Genomic DNA, 19,879 nt, shown 5'->3' on the forward strand with positions numbered 1-19,879 from the left:
GAGAGAGAGAGAGAGAGAAGAGGGGAGAAGAACAGGGAGGAGAGAGGGAGGGAGGAAGAGAGAGGGAGGGAGGCAGAGGGAGAGCGAGAGCGTGAGCGCGCGCAAGCCAGCAAGCAAACCAGAGAGACAGAGGAGAGAGGGACCAGGATAGAGACCCAGAGAAAGAGAAGAGGCAGCCGCGCTCTGTGGGGGCTGGACCTCCAACTTGTTTCAGTTCATTCATCCTTTTCTTCTCTCCACTTCGGGGAAGTGACTGTGGCTCTTGGTAAGGAAACAGAGATGTCCCTCCTTCCCCCTCCCCCAGCTCAGGTCTCCTTTAGCGATAGCATCTCTCCCCCGTACTGAGAGTCTCCTTGGGTTGGCTGGGGAGGCGAGACATGCCCTGCAGCTGTGATGCTATCCTGGGTTACCCAGTGGGGCTGGTGGAAGCCCAGAGTCGGCATCTGGGCAGGGAGGCACTGGGGTAAAACCTGATTTGGGAGGGGGGGGGCGGGTTGCGATGTGGTGTATGCGCGATTTGCTTCATTGTCAGTGAATTGTTTTGTTCCTCTTTGGAAGCAGGTCAGCATTGACCTTGCAAATTGCTTGGGGGGCCCAGCAGCTGCTGCAGAAAGCCACTGAGTGGCCCCTAGCCAGAGCAGACAGCACTGTCGTGACCCCCCAGACAGCCCCAGGCGTGGGGATGGGGTAATGGCTGGAGCTTCCTTCCTCTTTTAACTCTTTCTCTGCAGCTGCTTCTCCCTGCTGGAAAGGAGGAAGGAGAATATCATGCAGCCCCTTTCTCCAGCTCCCTCTTACCTCCCCCAGCTGCCAGTGGATAGAAAGTTGTAAATAACTGCTTCCTTTAAAAGCAGATTGAGACCTCCCCCCTGCCTTTAAGAGGCTCATTGTGGGGCTGGGCCTGAGTTCCCTCACAAACTTAGGAAGCTTCTCTTGCTTCCCTGGGGGAAACCCAATTGCCTGCCCACTCTCCATCCCAGGCAATTGAGCTGACTGGCTGGACCAGGGATTCGGATACCCTACCCCATCCCACTGGCAGGCACGGTATTGGATCCAGCTGTAACCCTGTGGGGGGGGGGGGTGAGGAGAAACACCTGATGGTTTGTCTGGAACTGGTTTCCCAGTTTGCTGCTCCTCTGACTGGCTGAGGGGGGCCTAGGCGGAAGGACTGGGGGAGGGGTGGCTGTTGGGTTTAGAGACACAGCTGAGGAGCCAGGATTCCTGTTGGGAATGGCATGGTTTATTGAGGGTCAGCAGATGTCTGGAGCTTTGCAAGAGCTGGGTGAAGCTCTTGTAGTGGAGCCCGTCTGAACTGGTAGGGGAAAGTATCTGGTTGCTGGATGGGGGCTTTTTGAGTTGTCTACACCGCCTGCCAATGATAGTAATTATAGCATCAACAATACTGATAGCTAACACCGCTGAGGGCTTAGTAAGTTTTGGATCTTGGGCTGGGGGGTTAATATGTACTATTCTTACATCAACCCTATGAAACAGATACTATTATTATCCTTGATCTACGGATGAGGAAACTGAGGCACAGAGAGGTTAAGTAACTTGTCCAAGGTTGCAGAGTAATTAAATGGCCCAACTGGGAATTGAAACACAAGCAACCTGGTTCTCGAATGCATAGTCTGGAGTAGACCACTAAGCCCTGCTACCTCTTGGTGGAGGATTTTGTACCTTTGTCTCTTAGGCAAATGTCGGTAGGTACAGGAGGAAGGTGCTACTTGGCAAGATTTTATGTTTTGGAAAGTAGTAGCCTGGCCTCTGTGTAGCATGGCAGGAACTCAGCTTGAGGCATAGTGGCTGCCCATTGTGGCGCCACGCCTCACCTGGGTTTCCTCAAGAAGCTACCCAAAAGGCGTTCCTTTGAGAGGGATGCCTGGAAAGACTTCAGTTTACCACTGTCACAGCCTCACCCATCTCACATTGAGTGAAAGACTATTCCTTCTAGGACCAGATCATGCTCTTATATTCAGAGAGTGTTGAGTTGCCCAGTCCTAGAATTTTTAGAATGCTAAAACCTTGGAACTGGAAGGATCCCTAAAGGTCATGAAGCTTTACTTCTCCACCCAGTTCTTGAATTTTTTTCTAAGCATTCAGTTCAGCGACTGATTTCTCAGTGAACTCCCTTACAGTGACAGAGAGCTCATTAGGTGACTCTTTCTATCTTTGAGCAACTCTGATTGTCCGAAAATGATCCCCATTATAAGCCAATATCTGTCTTCCTGTAACCTTTATTCATTGGTTCTTTGGGACTATGTGGAACAAATTTGTTTGTTCTTAATAGCTCTTCAGATAGTTACAGCAATCACGCCTTTCCCTGCGAGCCTTGGATCTGACAGAAACACAACTAAAGGATCATCATCACTTGCCTCATTTGGGAGACTAGACTTTTATTAATATGGTCTAGCATCTAATTCTCTTCTTTGTCAGCCACAGACGGATCCTACTGAGCCTTCTAAAGCAGCCTTGATAGAGTATGTTCACTTGCTTGGAAAAGCTGGCTGTCTGGTATCAAGTGGACTGACGGGAACAAAGAAACTCTTTTCTTAAGTAGCAGGAATCAGTTGGTGCTAGACCTGCTGAAGCCCAGAATGTCCAGCTAGCAGCCAGACAATAGGCCTGTGGGAAGATTTGAGAAGCAGGGGTTAAGGGCAACTACCATAAAGCAGACACTTGGAATAGTGGTGATTCAAGGGTCACACAGTATATGGAAGGAAGGAGAATGAATTTTTTGAGATACATTCTGGTCAAATGATGACGTCACTGAGGGATGGTACAGAGTGGGACTGGGTGGCATAGGAGTGCGTGTGCTAGAGTGGAAAACTGATTTGGTGTTAGGACACTTGAGTTCTATTCCTGGCTCTGCTAATTTGCTAATTACCTTGGACACGTGACATTCCCTCTGTGGGTCTCAGTTTTCCCGTCTATGAAACGATGAGATGAACTTGATCAGCAAGGGTCTTTCAGCTCTGCAGCTTTCTGTCTGAAGTAAATGATAAAATCTCAGGGTTCTAACGGGCTTCAGAAATCATCTCGGCCAGTGCTTCTCAAACTTTAATGTGCGAAAGAATCCCCTAGGGAGAATTCTGATTCAGAGGTCCTGGGGTGGCACCTGAAATTTTCCATTTTAACAAGCTGCCAGGTAATCCTGAACCTGTTAGTCCTGTGCTTTTCAAACTATCTTAGTGAAAGACCAGTTTTTTTCTTCCCCAAATTTCCAGTCCATCCCAGACTGTTATTTTAGTAAAATACATTAACTGCTAATTACTAGAAAATGAGAGAAAAAAACATACAAAATACAAGCTCATAGTTTTATTATTAGTTTCAACCGACATTAAATTATTTGTGTCAAATTGCTGTAACATTTTGCAAGTGCTTATTTTGAATTTCTTCACTTAGGCAGTTGCTGCCTGGTAAGAAACGTTGAGACAGGTACTGACCTGTGGACCCCATTTTCAGCGGCACTGGTTTAGGCTACCTGCCTATTTAATTTAAGAGACCCAGATTGGGCCTAGTTCTAATTTCTAAATCATTTCTGCCAGGTGATCATTCACCCTCTGGTGAAATATCTTCTTTGATGGAGAACTTATTATCCTCACAAAGTAGGTGTTGTGACTGTCATAAAGATTTTGTTTTAAAGCGTGTATAAATTCCACACTTAGATGAACTATTCCAAGCAAGTAGGGGGCTGCATCAGTCCAGTTTATTGTACCATCAGCCACAAGCCTAGTGGATGGCGTAGAGCAGGTACTTAATAGATGTTTGTGAAGTGAATGAATAAACTACTTGGTGTTAGTTATGCCTTTTGAGGTCCTATACTCATTAAAGAAAGGTACTTTTGGTTTCCTTCCAGCATTTGGGAGATTGTATGTATCCTTTTCTATAAATTTCTTATGGGGAATAGAAGGGCAGCTTACCTGTCCCAGAGAGTTACCTGGCATCCCGATTTTATTTGGAAGGAATTAGAGGAAGCCAGGCAAGGATTTGATACACCCTAAGTCCCAAGCCTTTATCTTGAACTCAGTCATTCATCAATTCAGTCAGCTATTTATTCAATGACGTGATTAGGTGTCATGCAGATGATGCAAAGGTAAGCAAAACAGACATGGTTCTTGCTTACTTAGAGCTTGTGGTTTGGTGGGGACGTGGTAATAAATCAGATAGGCACATAATTGTCATTTCAGCGGTGATAAATACTATGAAGGAAAAATATGGAGGTGGGGGGCTATGAAGGCGAATAACAGGAAACTGATCTGGCTTGGGGTTTAAGAAAAGCTTCCTTGAGGAAGGGATATTAAAGGCTGAGTAGACACATGGGAGTGGAGTGGGAGTGATGGAGGGCTGGAATAGTTTTCCAGATGAAGGGAAGGGGCTGCATGAGGCCCCTGAGATGAGAGAAGTGTAGTGAATTTGAGAAACGGAACAAACAAACAAATGAAGAATTCAATATTCATCTCTCTTAAAGTGGAATTTCAGATCTCCTAGCCTAGATTCTAGTCCAGGCTTGGATGCTGACTTAGTTTCTTGTTATCAATCACTTGTCTAGTTTGAGTCTCAGTTTCTGTAACTGTGAAATGGGGTGGGTTGGACTAATAGACCCAGATGATTTATAAATACCCTCGGAGTTATATAAGGTTCTATAGTTCATGGTCTGTTCTGTGCCGTGTTCTCGTGGTTCTGTGCAGGCAGTTCAGGCTCAGTCCCTTATTTAAGCAACACTAAGGATTTTATATGGCATTCTGAAGATTGCTAATGTTGGTGGAAGTAGTCACAGGGTTTGGAAAATACCGCAGGAAGGCCCTGTTCTTGCTTCATTCCTGACATGTCTGAAATTGTGACTGTCCCGAAAGCTCAGGAAAGAACTAACTAAAATCTGTAGTACATCTGGGTATTGGGTCATGTTGTCACTACTGCTGGCTTGAAATAAACTAAGAGCACTGAAAAGAAAATGGTGCAGGGTACTGTGACATAGAGGCAAGATGATCATCTCATATTCTGAAATGTAATGGTCCAGGTGATCACTTCTGGGAGGGAAGACATGTGGGAAAGGGAAATATTGGTCATAGAAAAACATGTTTTCTACTTAAATCATGGTTTTAAAGGTATTGATGTTTGTGCATGCACAGTCTAGTCCTCACCGTACACAGAAAGAAAAACATAAATCTCCAGGATGTATATTTTAAAATTTTATTTTACATATATTTTTAAATTATTTTCATTTTTCAATTACAGTTGACATTCAATATTATTTTATATTAGTCTCAGGTGTACAACATAGTAATTAGACATTTATATAATTTACGAAGTGATCTCCCCAATTAGTGTAGTACCCACCTAGCACTATACATAGTTATTAAAATATTATTATTATATTAGTTTCATGTGTACAAAACAATATAGTGTATTAGACATTTATATACCTCACAAAGTGATAACCCCAATAAATCTATCATCCGACACTATACATAGTTATTAGAATATTACTGACTACATTCCCTATGCTGTACTTTACATCCCCATGATTACTTTGTAACTACCAATTTATACTTCTTAATCTAGGATATATATTTTGAAGGGTGCTTTTCTCTGTAAAAATGATTTCTTAGAAGGAATCAAGCATTACTTGTTGTTGTTGTTTTTCAACAGAAGGGTAGGTAAATGTGATCATAGCATAAAATAACCTTTCAAAATAGTTCCAGAGGAGCTCGGGAATAGCAGCGTCCTTACTAATCGTGTAATGGCGGCCCCTTATCACCCTGTACACATGGTCATCTACTGTCAGTGTGAATAGTTCCAGGAAAGGTTGCTTACCACCGCCAGATATAGCTGTGATTGTTAGCAAATTCTTTTTCATACTGACTTGAAATTTGTCTTCTGAATCCAACCCATTGGTCTTGCTCCTTGGCACAACTGGAATTTCTATTTCCTGAGTAATTTCCATTTCCCTTTCCTAAATAGCCATTCAAAAGTTTAAAGAGAGTTTGTTCTTTTCTCTAGTCCATATATTACCAATTCTTGAGTTCACGTGATATATGTTTTGAGTATGTTCTATAGGAGATGCTTCAGTTTTCATTATCACCCTTAACACGTAATGTCCAAGTCTGGACTCTAGGCATGGCTGACCAGCACCACCATTTAAAAATATGTGTACATTTATAGTCTACCTTAAAACTGTAATATCTACCTTTAAACTGTTTTTCCCTCATTAGAAAAATAAAATAGCCTCATAACAGAACATTTGGGAAATGGAAAAAAGTTAATACAAATAACCTCTAAATACTTAGTCCAAAGAAAACTTGTCCTACCTCCTTCCAGGTGTGTTTTCATGTTCACATATTTAGGATCCCACCTTATATGTACTATTTTATATTTGGCTTCTCCATTGCTACTATATTGTGAGCATTTCCCCGCGGCGGCATTCTACAGCCTTTAAACAATTTTTGACAGCTGCATAGTTTTCAGTTGTACGATTTATACCATAATTTTTTTTTAATTGGGGAATTGGGTGATAGGAACAGCGCTGGGGAATTGGGGGAAGGCGAACAGACAAGTTGCTGTCGTTTTGTTCTTCAGTCTAGTTGTGGAGGATGTTGCTTCACTGGCCCAAGTTGGCACCATCATTGCGCTCTTCCCAGGCGAGGCAGATCAGTCGCCGGCTTCTGGACGGCCACTCACTACGGCTGCTGGCCGCTCACGCTGGCTGCTGGCTACACACGGTAGCCCATGGCAACCCACTGCAGCAGGGGCTGCAGCCCATGCCATGGCCGGCGACTCACGGCAGCCCAGCTCCAGGTTGAGCTGTTGTTCAGCATCTTAGCTGTGGAGGGCAGTGTCACTGGCCCTCATATGTAGGATCCCAACCGGGGCCCTCTGGTGTCCCAAGCCAGTTCTTAACCATCGTGTCACTCGGCCGGCCCTATACCATAATTTTTTAACAGACCTCAGATTGGTCATGTAAGTTGTTTCCAATTGTAAGTTCTCATGAATAGCCCTGCAATGTATACCTTTATACATAAACCTTTGCTTCTTTGATCTTCACCTCTTTCAAGATCTTTATTCAAATGTCACCTCAGTGAGGTCTTCTACAAGGACTATGTAAACCTAAAAATGCAAACCCTTCTCCCCCACACGGTCACTCTTCTTTCTTGTTTTACTTTTTATTCTTGGTCTGTATCATCACCTAATGGACTAGATATTTTACTTATTTACTGTCTGGATCCTTGTATTAAAATATAAGCCCCTCGAACACAATATCTGACACACTGTAGATCCTTACTAAATATTTGTTGAGTGAATGATTTTCTTCAGATGGGTTTTTATAAGAGGCATTACTAGGCCTAAGGATATTAAAGTTTTAAAGGCTCTTGGGTTATGTGTGAAGTGGTCCCACTTTGTAAGACGGCCGATTTTTGCTCATACACCTCTGCCAGTGCTGGCTATTGCTATTCTTTTAAAAGCTTTACCAATCTGATACAGGCAAAATGGTACCTTACTGTTTTAGTATGTTTCTTCTATTTTAGTGAGCATGAATACATTCTTGTGTTTCTTGGTCACTTTTGTTTCCGTCCTATGAACATATTCATGACCTATGTACATTTTTCTATTGAAAACTTACATGTTTCTTTTTTATTAAATTTATTGGGGCGACATTGGTTAGTAAAATTATATAGGTTTCAAGGGTACAATTCTATAATACATCATCTATATATTGCATTGTGTGTTCACCTCCCAGAGTCAGTTGTTTCTGTCACTCACTTGTATGGACAATGTATTCTTCTTTGTAGACATTAGACCTTCCTTTTGTGGTATATATGGAATATATTTTTTCAAGTTTGGGTTTTAAATTAACTTTGATGCACAAATCAACTTTTGCACGCATGCACGCACATGTGTGTGTGTGTGTGTGTGTGTGTGTATATCTTTACATTTGTTATTTTGGGGGGATGAGTTCATGTTTAAGAAGTTTTTCCCCATCCAACAGTGACTAAGTCCTTAAATGGATTTTGCTTTTATTGCTTATGTTTAATTGCTTAATCCCCCTGGAATTTATTTTGGTGTGTAGTATGAGGTAATTATCTAAATTGTTTCCCCCTTCAAGTGTTTCCTAACACCAAATATTGAATAATTCATCTTTTCCCACTGTTCCGATGCCACATTTAATATCTATCAATTGTTATATATAGTAGGTTCTCTTTGGGATTCAACTATTTTCCATTTTTTCAGTTTGTCACTTGTCCTAGTTACAAAGTTTGAATATTATTGTAGTTTTAAAAGAATTTTTATCAATTCAGCTTTTCTGTAATACTTACTAGCTGTGTGGGTTCTACATCTCTATGTGTCTGTCTGTATAGAGTTAATAATAGCAGTAACCTTTATTTTATGTTTTTAACTTCATGAAGGGGATCTTTTTTTAATTCAAGTTTATTGGGGTGACAATGGTTAGTAAAATTACTAAGTGGTTTCAAGTGCACAATTCTGTAATACATCACCTATATATTACATTGTGTGTTTACCACCCAGAGTCAGTTCTCCTTCCATCACCATATATTTGGCCCCCTTTACCCTCTTCTACCACACCTCCCCCCTTACCCTCTGGTAACCACTAAGCTATTGTCTGTGTCTATGAGTTTTTGTTTCTTCATTTGTTTGTCTTGTTCCTTTGTTGCTTTCAGTTTTATATCCCACATTGCAGTGGAATCATATGGTTCTCGACTTTTTCTGTGTGACTTATTTCATTTAGCATAATAATCTCAAGATCCATCCATGTTGTCAAAAATGGAACTATCATCTTTTCTTATGGCCGGGTAGTATTCCATTGTGTATATACCACATCTTCTTTATCCAATCATCTATTGGACACTTTGGTTGCTTCCATGTCTTGGCCACCATAAATAAAGCTGCAATGAACATTGGAACACATATATCTTTAAGGATAAATGTTGTCAGATTTTTGGGGTATAGACTCAGGAGAGGGATTACTGGGTCATATGGTAATTCTATTCTTAATTTTTTGAGGAACCTCCACACTGCCTTCCATAGCAGCTGCACCAATCTGCATTCCCACCAACAGTGTATGAGGGTTCCTTTTTCTCCACAGCCTCTCCAACACTTGTTATTATTTGTCTTGTTGGTGATAACCATTCTAACTGGTATGAGGTGATATCTCATTACCTCATGGTTTTAATGTGCGTTTCTCAGATGATTAGTGAAGTTGAGCATCTTTTCATATGTCTATTGGCCATCTGTATGTCCTCTTTGGAGAAAGGTGTATTAAGGTCCTCTACCTATCTTTAAGGGGCTCTTTCTATCATTATTTTTGCTAATTTATTATGGTCAGTAAACAGAGAAATTGTTATTTATAATTTTAACTTCTATTTCTTCACTTTGCTCAAATTTATTATTAAAATTTATACTTTACAAGTTTATTTTCTTGTTTTTTTCTTTTTTAATTTTGAAGAATTTAAAATATTTAGAAAGAAACTCAGAGAAGCATCTAAAACAATGAGCAAATAACCACCCCTATACTGCTCCTAATGAACAAGTGTTAGCTTTTTGTCTTTTCTGCTTCAGATGTGGGTTTTTTTGTTTTGTTTTGTTTTTTAGCTGAGCCATCCTGCCACCTATTGGCAGCTCAGTGGCAGCTCAGCTTGGGCCAGGAATCGAACCGCTGTTGCTCAGAGCTCAAACTCTTGAGCGAGCTCTTAATCAACTGAGCCACTCAGCCAGCCCTCAGATGTGTTTTTAGTTAAGTAAATAAACCATTGCAGATAAACTTTATCTTCCCTTGTGTCTAGGCCCAGCTGCATTTGTCACCATACCCTCCCAAAACACAGCACCCAGAGCCACCCACACTTGCTTATTGTTCTGTTTGGTCACTTTTTGCTTAACGATTTGTAAGAGTTTTTTATATATTCTGAATACTAATTATTTGTCAGTTATGTATGTTACATATATCTGCTTTTAATATGTCACCTTGGCTTTATATGTTGTTTATGGGCTCCTTGATCATTCAGAAATTTTAAAATTTCATGATCAATTTATTAATCTTTCCTTCATGACTTGTGATTTTTGTGTCATATTTAAGAAATATTTTTATTATACCATGATCGGAAAAATGTTCTCCAGATTTTCTTTGAAGTATTTTAAAATTTTGCTTTACATTTACTTTTAAAACCATCTGGATTTTATTTTTGCATGTGATGTGAAATATGGGCCAATTTTTTTCTATGTCAAATACCACTTTTTTCAATATCATTTATATTGGATTGTCAGAAAAGTCATGACGTATTTTTTCTGTTTTTCGTTGCAAAAATGTGTCATGACTTTTCCGACAACCCAATATATAACTGGTTTAGAATGCAAACTCCATCATATTGCCCAGTTTTTACACATATTTGGGTCTATTTCTAGGCTATCTGTATGCTCCATTAATCCATTTGTCTACACTTGTGTTGCTTTAATTATGAATACTTTATGAATCTTGATATTTGTAAGGTTGGCTATTGTTCACGCTCTCACCCGTACCCACACCACTTTTCTGTTCTTTCTGAATTGTCTTATTTTTGGCCCTTTGCTCTCTTAATTTTAAAACAAGATTTTTAAATTCCTAGGAAATCATGTTGGTTTTTCTCAGAATTTTATTAAATCTGTAGAATGATTTAGAGAAGAATTGATATCTTTTTGACAAAGAAATTGCATAATTCGTAAATGTTGTTTTATTTTTGGCATTTATTTAAGTCTGTTTTTATAATCTTAGATGGTGGTTTGTAATTTTATTAATAATACCTTTACAAATAAGACATAGTCTAGGCATCTTTCACTTTTCCAGTTAGGTTTATTAAAGTATCATTTACATAAAATTTACCCTTTGAGAGTATACATTTCAAAGAGCACTGATAAGCATATATGATCATATAACCACAACCACCACCACAATACAATATGGAACATTTCCCTCACCTCAAAATGTTCACTTGTGCCCCATTGCAGTCAATCCTTCCCCTTACCCAACCCCGGGCAACCACGCATCTGTTTTCTGTCTTTATACCATGGATGCCAAAAAAATGTATACACATGACTTGTATTCATCTTTTGTTATCGGTATATATTGAGTATTACAATTTTAATAGTTTTTTTCCTTTCTTAAAATTATATACATTTTTTGGCACCCTCTGTAGTTGTGCTTCTTCTATAATATCATATAAACAGAATCATATAGTATGTAGCCTTTGGTGTCTGGCTTCTTTCACTTAGCATATGATTTTTTAAGATTCATCTATATTGTTGCATGTGTCAGTAGTTTGTTCTTTATTATTGCTGAGTGGTGTAACCACTCGCTACTTGATGGACTTTTGGGTTGTTTCCATTTTTGGCTCTTATAAGTAAGGCTGTTCTAGATGTTCTTCTATAGGTTTTTCTTTGCACATATGTTTGCATTTATTCTAAGTAAATACCTATGAAGGGAACTTCTAAGCTATATGGGAAGTGAATATCTGACTTTATAAGAAACTGACAAACTGTTTTCTAAAATGGCTCTACCATTTTATATTCCCACTAGCAGCCTATGAGAGTCTTAGTTGCTTAACATCCCTGCCAGGATTTGGTATTTTTGGCCTTTTTAAAACTAATAAACTTTATTTTTAGAACAGTCTTAGATTTACAAAAAAGTTGACTAAAATGTATAGAGAGTTGTTATATACACACCCACATTATTAACATCTTGCATTAATGTACATTTGTTACAACTGATGAACCAATATTGATATTTAATATTAACTAAAGTCCATCCACAGTTTGCATTTGGTTCATTCTTTGTGTTCTGCAGTTCTATGAGTTTTGACAAGTTTATGTTACCAGTACAGCATCATGGAGAATATTTCACTGCCCTAAATAGGGGGCCCACCTATTCACCCCTACCTCTCCTCTGAACCCCCAACAACCAGTGACCTTTTAACTGTCTATAGTTTTGCTTTTTCCAGAATGTCATATAGTTGGAATCTTACAGCATGTAGCCTTTTCAGATTAGCTTCTTGCACTTAGCAATGTGCATTTAAGGATCTTCTATATATTTTCTTGGCTCGATAGCTTATTTCTTTTTATTGCCAAATAATATTCCATTATCTAGATGTATCACAGTCTTTTTGTCCCCATTTACCATAGAAGGACATTGTGGTTGCTTCCAAGTTTGGGCAATTATGAATAAAACTGCTACAAACATCCATGTGTAGTTTTTTGTGTGAATATATATTTTCTTTAAAAAATTTTTTTAATCTGTTTTTCAATTACTATTGACATACAATATTATATTAGTTTCAGGTGTACAAAGCAACGTAGTGGTTAGACATGTGTATACCTCATGAAGTGATCACCTAATAAGTCTATTACCCATCGGACACTGCACATAGTTATTACAATATTATTGACTATATTCCCTATGCTGTACCTTACATCCTCATGACGTTTTTTGTTTTTTTTTTCAATTATAGTTGCCATTCAACATGATATTTTTCAACTCATTTGGGTAAATACTAAGGGCACACTTGCTGGATCATATAGTAAGACTATGTTTAGCTTTGTAAGGAACTGCCAGACTGTCTTCCAAAGTGGCTGTGCCATTTTGCCTTCCCACCAGCAATGAATGAGTGTTCCTGTTGCTCCAAATTTTCACCAGCACTTGGTGTTGTCATCATTTTGGATTTTAGCTACTCTAATTGATATGTAGTGGCACCTCATAGTTTTTTGACTTTGCAATTCTCTAATGACATATGAGTTGGGCATATTTTCATATGCTGATTTGTCATCTGTATATATTCTTTGCTGAGGTGTTCAGATCTTTGGTCTATATTTAACTCAGTTGTTTGTTTCCTTGTTTTTGAGTTATAAGAGTTCTTTGAATATTTTGGATACAAATTCTTTATCAAATATGTACTTTGCAAATATTTTCTCCCAGTCTAAGTCTTGTATTTTCATTCTCTTAACAGTGTCTTTCACACAGCATACATTTTTCATTTTAATGAAGTCTAATTTATCATTTTTTTCTTTTATGGGTCGTCATGCTTTTGGAATTGTATCTAAAAACTCATCACCAAAACCAAAGTCACATAGCTTTTCTTCTATATATTTCTTCTAGAAATTTTGCAGTTTTGCATTTTACACTTATGTCTGTGATCCATTTTGAGTTAATTTTTGTGAACGGCCTGGGTGTAGATTCATTTTTGTGTGTGTGGATGTCTAGTTGTTCTAGCACCATTTGTTGAAAGATTATCCCTTTTCTGTTGAATTGCCCTTGCTCATTTGTCAAAGATCAGCTGACTCTGTCTGTGTGGGTCTATTTCTGGGGGTCTCCATTCTGTTCCATTGATCTATGTGTCTCTTCTCACCAATACCACACTGTCTTGTTTCCTGTACGTTAGTACTTCAACCATATTCCTTGTCTTTTCTTTTTCTTTTTTTACTATTGTGGGTCTTTTATCTTTTCATATACACTTTAGAATCAGTTTGTTGATATCCACAAATTTTGATTAGGATTGTGTTGAATCTATAGATGAAGTTGACAAAAACTGAACTTAACAATGTTGCATCTTCATATCCATCAATGTGGAATATCTCTCCGTTTATTCAGATCTTTGTTTCATCAGAGTTTTGTAGTTTTCCTCATATAGATCTTGTATGTATATTTTTAGATTTTACCTAAGTATTTCATCTTTTGGTACTAATGTAAATAGTGCTATGTTTTATTAGGAAAGTAATTTCACTTTTATATATTAAATTTATATCTTGTCAATCTTTTAGCCATTCTAGTGAATGTGTAGTGGTAGATAATTGTGGTTTAATTTGCATTTCCCTATGACTAATGACATTGAGCATCTTTTCATGTGCTTATTGGCCATCTGTATATCATCTTTAGAGAAATGTCCATTAAAATTGTTTGCCCATTTTAAAATTGGTATATTTGTATTCCTGTTATTGAATGATAATGTTTCCTAGTGTATAGAGAAATACAATAGATTGTTATATACATATTTAAAAATACATACATACACATTTAAAAGATGTGTGTTTCAAAAATATTTTCTCCCATTCTGTGACTAGTTTTCATTTTGTATATGGGTTTTATATTATGACGTTTACCTTCTGTATTTTGAGAAGTCTGCCTAAGTTCAAAATGACCCTTTTATTTGCTTTCTTCTAGAATTTTATAATTTCACTTCTTTGATTTACATCTTTGGTGCATGTTTAGATGACTTTTGTCTTTGGGGCCAAATAAAGTTATAGTTATATATATTTCATACGCATGTCCATTTTTTTTGGTCATTTTTGTAGCGTTATTTATTGTCAAGACTATTCTTTGCTCATTGAATTACCTTGGTATCTTTGTCCAAGATAAATTGACCATATACGTGTGGGTCTACTTCTGGACTCTATTCTGTCTCTTTGATCTATGTGTGTAAACTTGCAATGTTACCACATTATATCAATTACTGTAATTCAGTGGTTCTCAACTGGGGCATCCTGCCCCGCCCCCAGGGGACATTTGGCAATGTCTGGAGCCATATTTGATTGTCACACTGGAGGATGGTGTTACTGGCATTTAGTGGGTAGAGGCCAAGCAGCCTCTTAACAGCAAAGTATTATCCAGCCCCAAATGTTAATGATGTTAAGGCTGAGAAACTCTGCTATAGCATTATAGTGAATCTTCAAATAAGGTATTACAAATCCTCCAACTTTGTTCTTCATTTAAGAAAATATTTTGGCTATCCTTGGTCCTTTGTATTTCCACATAAATTTTCTATGCAACTGATCAATTTCTTCACAAAAATCCTTTTGGAAGCTTTAGTGGAACTGAATTAAATGTACACAACAATTTTGGGAAAAATTACATGTAAACAATCTGCAGTCTCCTGATACATGAACATGGTATATCTTTTCATTATTTATTTCTTCTTTAAATTTTCTCAACAATGTTTTTGTAGTTTTCAGTGTATAGGTCTTACATATATTTTATTAAATTTATCTTAAGTATTTCATTTTTTTGGTGCTATTATAAAGGCATTTAAAATTTTTCAACTTTGGAATGTTTATTATATATAGAAATACAGTTAATAGTCAAGGGGGATGTAAAGTACAGCATAAGGAATACAGTCAGTGATATGGTAATATCCATGTATGGTGCCAGGTGGGTACTAGACTAGTCAGGGGGATCACTTCTTGAATTATATAAATGTCTAGCCACCATGCTGTACACCTGAAACTAATATAAAATAACATTGAATGTCACAAAAAGAACACCTGTGTATCCATCACTGAGATGAAATAAAACATTACCAATATTATTGAAAAAAAAAGAAATACAGTTAATTTTATATATTAACTTCATGTCCCATGACCTCACAAAACTCATTAATTCTCATAACTTTTAAGATTCTTGGGATTTTCTATGTAGACTATTTTGTTGTCTGGGTATGAAGAGTTTTATTTCCTCTTTTCTGATTTGTATACTTTTTTTCTAGTTTTGTTTTGTTTTTGCTGTATTTGAACTTGATAGGCCCTCTAATAGAATGTTGAATAGAAGTGGTTAGAGCAGATCTTTCCTTGCTCCATCTTATAGGGGGAAGTATTCCATCTTTAACCAGTCAATATGAAGTCAGCTTCACATTTTTTTACATGCCATTTATAAGTTTCAGGGAGTTCCCTTCTATCTGTAGTTTGCTGAGGGATTTTATCATGAATGTATGGTGGATTTTTCAAATGCTTTCCTGTATCTATTGAAATTATCTTTTTAAGTCCATTGGTATGATGAATCACAGTGATTATTTTTGAAGTGCTAACCCACCTTTGCATTCCTAGGATAAAACTCTGCTTGGTTATGATGTATTATCCTTGTTATATATTTCTGGATTCCATTTGTTAATGTTTTTCATGGGTTTTGTTTTGTTTTTGTTTTGGTGTCTATGTTTCATTAGGGATACTGACCTTTAATTTTCTTTTCTTATATTTATTTGGTTTGGGTAAAGAGTTATTCTGGCCTCATAAAATGAATTGGGGAGTTCCTTCCTCTTCTATTTTCAGAAAAAGTTTATGTAGAATTGGTACTGTTTCTTCCTTAGTGCTTGGTAGAAATCACTAGTGAAGCCATCTGGGCTTTTCGAAGTTTTTCGATTTGGAATTTTTTTTTTTATGGTAAGGTTTTTACCTATGATTTTAAGTTATTTAATAGATAAAGGACTATTCAGGATATCTCGTTCTTCTTAAGTGAGAGTTCATGATTTATGTCTTTCAAGGAATTTGTTCATTTCATCTACATTAAGTTTATTTCCATAAATTTGTTCATAATATTTTCTAATTATCCTTTCAATGTTTGAAGGACCTGTAGTGACATACTTGTTTACATTACTGATAATGGTAATTTTTATCTTCTCTCTTTTTCTCTTCATCAATCTGGGTAGAAGTTTACTAATTTTATTGAACTTTTCAAACAACTAGCTGTTAGTTTCATTGATTTTTCCCTATTGTTTTTCTATTTCATTGAATCCTTCTATCTTTATTATTTCCTTTCTTCTGCTTCCTTGGATTTAATTTGCTCTTGATTTTTAAGTTTTTAAGGTGGAATCTTAGATCATTGATTTGAGGTTTTTCTTGCCTAATACAAGTATTTAAAGCTATAAAAACTCCAATATGTACTTATTTAGCTATGTTTTATAATTTTTAAAAATTCTTTATTTCTTTTTTTCAGTTACAGTTGACATTCAATATTATTTTATATTAGTTTCAGGTGTACAGCATAGTGGTTAGACATTTATATAATTTCTGCAATGATCCCCCTGATTAGTCTAGCACCAACCTGGCACTATACATAATTGTTGTAACATTATTGACTCTATTCCCTATGCTGTAGTTTACATCTCCATGACTATTTTGGAACTACCAATGCATTTTATTTTTATGGCCATTTTAATTAGAATCCTTTTTTCTATTAGATTTCCTAATTGATATTTGTAAACTGGTCTTATGTCTAGCATCTTTGAAGATTCTTATTTGTTCTTATTATTTGTTACTGATCCTTTTGGATTTTCTATATTTTTTATATCTCCTGCAAATATTTTGTCTTTCTTTTAAAATTCTTATATTGATGTATTACTTCCTTTCTTATTGTTTTGGCTAAAACACACAATATAATATGACTTAGTGACAGGAATGGCACTGTCCTAGTCTTTTTCATGACTTGAGTGAGATTTTTACTAAAGTGTCTCCATTAAGTACAGTATTTAGAATAGGTTATTGGTAGATATTCTCCATCAAATGAAGGAAATTCCCTTGTATTTCTAATATGCTAAGATTTTTATTATGACTAAGAGGAGAATTTCATTGCATGTTTTTTCTTCATTTATTGAGATTTTCATATACTTCCTTTGATATAATATGTTAACATATGGTTTTAAATTACTGTAGGTAATTCAACCTCTTTTATTGCCTGCTTTTTCAGAATTGTGCATTGCATAGATAATTTGATATTAAGTTGTCCTTTCTTTTCTGGGATAAATCTACTTGATTACGGGTTATATGTGGCCATATTTATTTGTGTTTGACCTTTAGAAGTTTATCGATGTTTATAAATTGCTTTTATTGTTTCTATTCAATTTTGAAATCAATATTACACTAGCTCACAAAATAGGTTACATAGTGTTTCATCTTTTTCCAGTTTCTGGAACAGTTTGCAAAAGGTAAGATTAACATTCATGACAGTTTAATAAAACTGACTTTCGATTCTCCTGTGATCCCATTCACCCTCACTACAGGTGTGTGGAGGGAGATTTTAGATTTAACCTCTGGGTTCAATTTCTGTCCTAGTCCAGCTTGCTATTTCTTCTATTATTTTTATAGAACATTATCTATTTATTCTGTTTTTAAATGTTAACAACCTAAAGTTAGTCATAATATTTTGGTATGATTTAAAAAATTGTTTTTGATCTTTATCAAAATTATATGGGAACTTAGTTTAAAGTCAAATATTTCTCCGAGGTTTGTTACAAAAAACAGTAGTTTTCTCCCTTCTTCCCAGAAGCAGACATTTTCAACCATTTCAGATAATTCTTTTGGTATTTATATCCTATTACATTCCTTCAGAAGTTTGAAAGCATCGCTTCACTTCCTTCCAGCTTCCAGAATTGCTGTTAAGAAGTCCAAAGCTATTCTGATTCCTGAACATATGTGCTTGACACTCTGTCGCTCTTTCTCCTGAAACATGTAGAATAATCTTTTTATCTAGTGTTCTAACAATGTTGTGTCTTCTTGTGATCTATTTTCATCCATTGTGCTGAGTACTCAAGTGACTCTTCTATTATGAGAACTTTCTTACTGCCATTTTCTTCTCTCTGTTCGTCTCCCCCTTTCCTCTCCCCTCACCCTCCCCTCATCCGCCTTCCCTCCATCCCTCTTTCTGTCTCTCCCACTCAAACCTTCCTAGCTCTCTATCTCTTTCTGCTTCTTCTTTCCACCTACTATTTAAACGTTGGCCTTCCAAGGTGAGTTTTTTAATTTCCTTACTTTTTTTTGTCCTCTATCTCCTTGTTTAAATACTCTGTATTTCAAGAGGTATCTTCAGTTTTATCCACCAACCCTTCTATTGAGTTTTTCATTTCCTCTATCATGATTTTAACTTCTAATGTTTTTTTAATTGTTCTTTGAATGATCCTTTCTAATAGAAATTTGTTCTGTTTTCTTGGATGCAATATTTTGTCTGATCTCTCCAAGGTTATTAATGATATAACTTTTTATGCTTTTCATCTTCTTGGAGAGCCTTTTCTCTCCAAATGTCTTTGTTTTTTGTTTTGTTTTGTTTTTTTGTTATTTATTTTTCATGTTAGAGGCTTTCCTCATGGGTCTTCTGTTCCTTGGTTGTTTGTTCCTCATTAAAAGTGGAGCATTGAAAACTGTTTGGAAATGCTGAGTGAGGATGTATATTATCTGCTGAGGGTGTTTTGTTGAGAACTATATGGTCAATGTTTTTAGGCCCTTTCTCTTGGACTGAGAATGTCCAACAGAAATGGATATTCTAAGTGTCTTCATTGGAAATACAGATCCAATTTCTTGTATCCTGGGTGACAAATAGGGCTGGAGATGTCTTGTGAAATGTTTTTATTGTCACATCTTTCTTTCTCTTTGTCCTTGTTGGTTTGTGAATTAAAATAAATCCTTTTACTGCCACTTTGGTGGGGTTTCAGTACAAAGCAGAAACAAATGCTTATGTTCAATTGACTAACTGGAAAGGACTTTTAAGATTTTAAAAAGTCTTGTACTTTATAGTTTCTTGTATGTTTCCGTATAGTTATTTCTTGTAGTTATTTTCTCTTTTCAGAGTCTGTAGGTAGTAAATTCTCTTAGTTTAATATGTATGCAAGTATCCTTCTTTTGCCAACACTATTATATGATGGTTTAAATTAGTACAAAATTACACACACGAGTATATATGCCAATATCACTCTTCTATACTAATTATTTTCTACCTCTGGAACTGCTATTAGGCTTTGGTTGGAGCTTCTGGGTCTGTTACCCAGGTCTCTCAACTTTTCACTTTATCTCTCAGTGTTTCATTCTGAGTTTGTTCCTCAGAAATATCTTAAAATTCACTAATTATTTCCTTGGCCATATCCAATCTAGGGTTTATGCTGTCCTTTGAGCTTTTAGTTCAGAGTCTATAGTCTTGACTTACAGAATTGCTGTTTTTAAATATCTACCACTTCTGATTTACATCTTTTTTAAAAAGATTTTATTGGGGAATCGGGGGAAGGGAAACAGACAAGTTGCTGTCCTTTTGTTCTTCAGTCTAGTTGTGGAGGACGTTGCTTCACTGGCCCAAGTTGGCACCATCATTGTG

At 36.7% G+C, this 19,879-nt stretch overlaps 1 protein-coding gene across 1 annotated transcript in view; it reads left to right on the forward strand.

Moving 5' to 3' along the window:
* Positions 1 to 90: 90 nt before the first annotated feature.
* GABRA3 (gamma-aminobutyric acid type A receptor subunit alpha3) overlaps positions 91 to 19,879 on the forward strand; it is a 234,263-nt gene continuing 214,474 nt past the window's right edge. Inside the window, exon 1 of the mRNA XM_019664274.1 lies at positions 91 to 265. The gene's annotated coding sequence lies outside the window, so the exon portion shown is untranslated. The remainder of the gene's footprint in view (positions 266 to 19,879) is intronic.

This window comes from Hipposideros armiger, unplaced genomic scaffold, assembly GCF_001890085.2.
Source record: "Hipposideros armiger isolate ML-2016 unplaced genomic scaffold, ASM189008v1 scaffold_419, whole genome shotgun sequence".
In the NCBI taxonomy this organism is placed as follows: domain Eukaryota; kingdom Metazoa; phylum Chordata; class Mammalia; order Chiroptera; family Hipposideridae; genus Hipposideros; species Hipposideros armiger.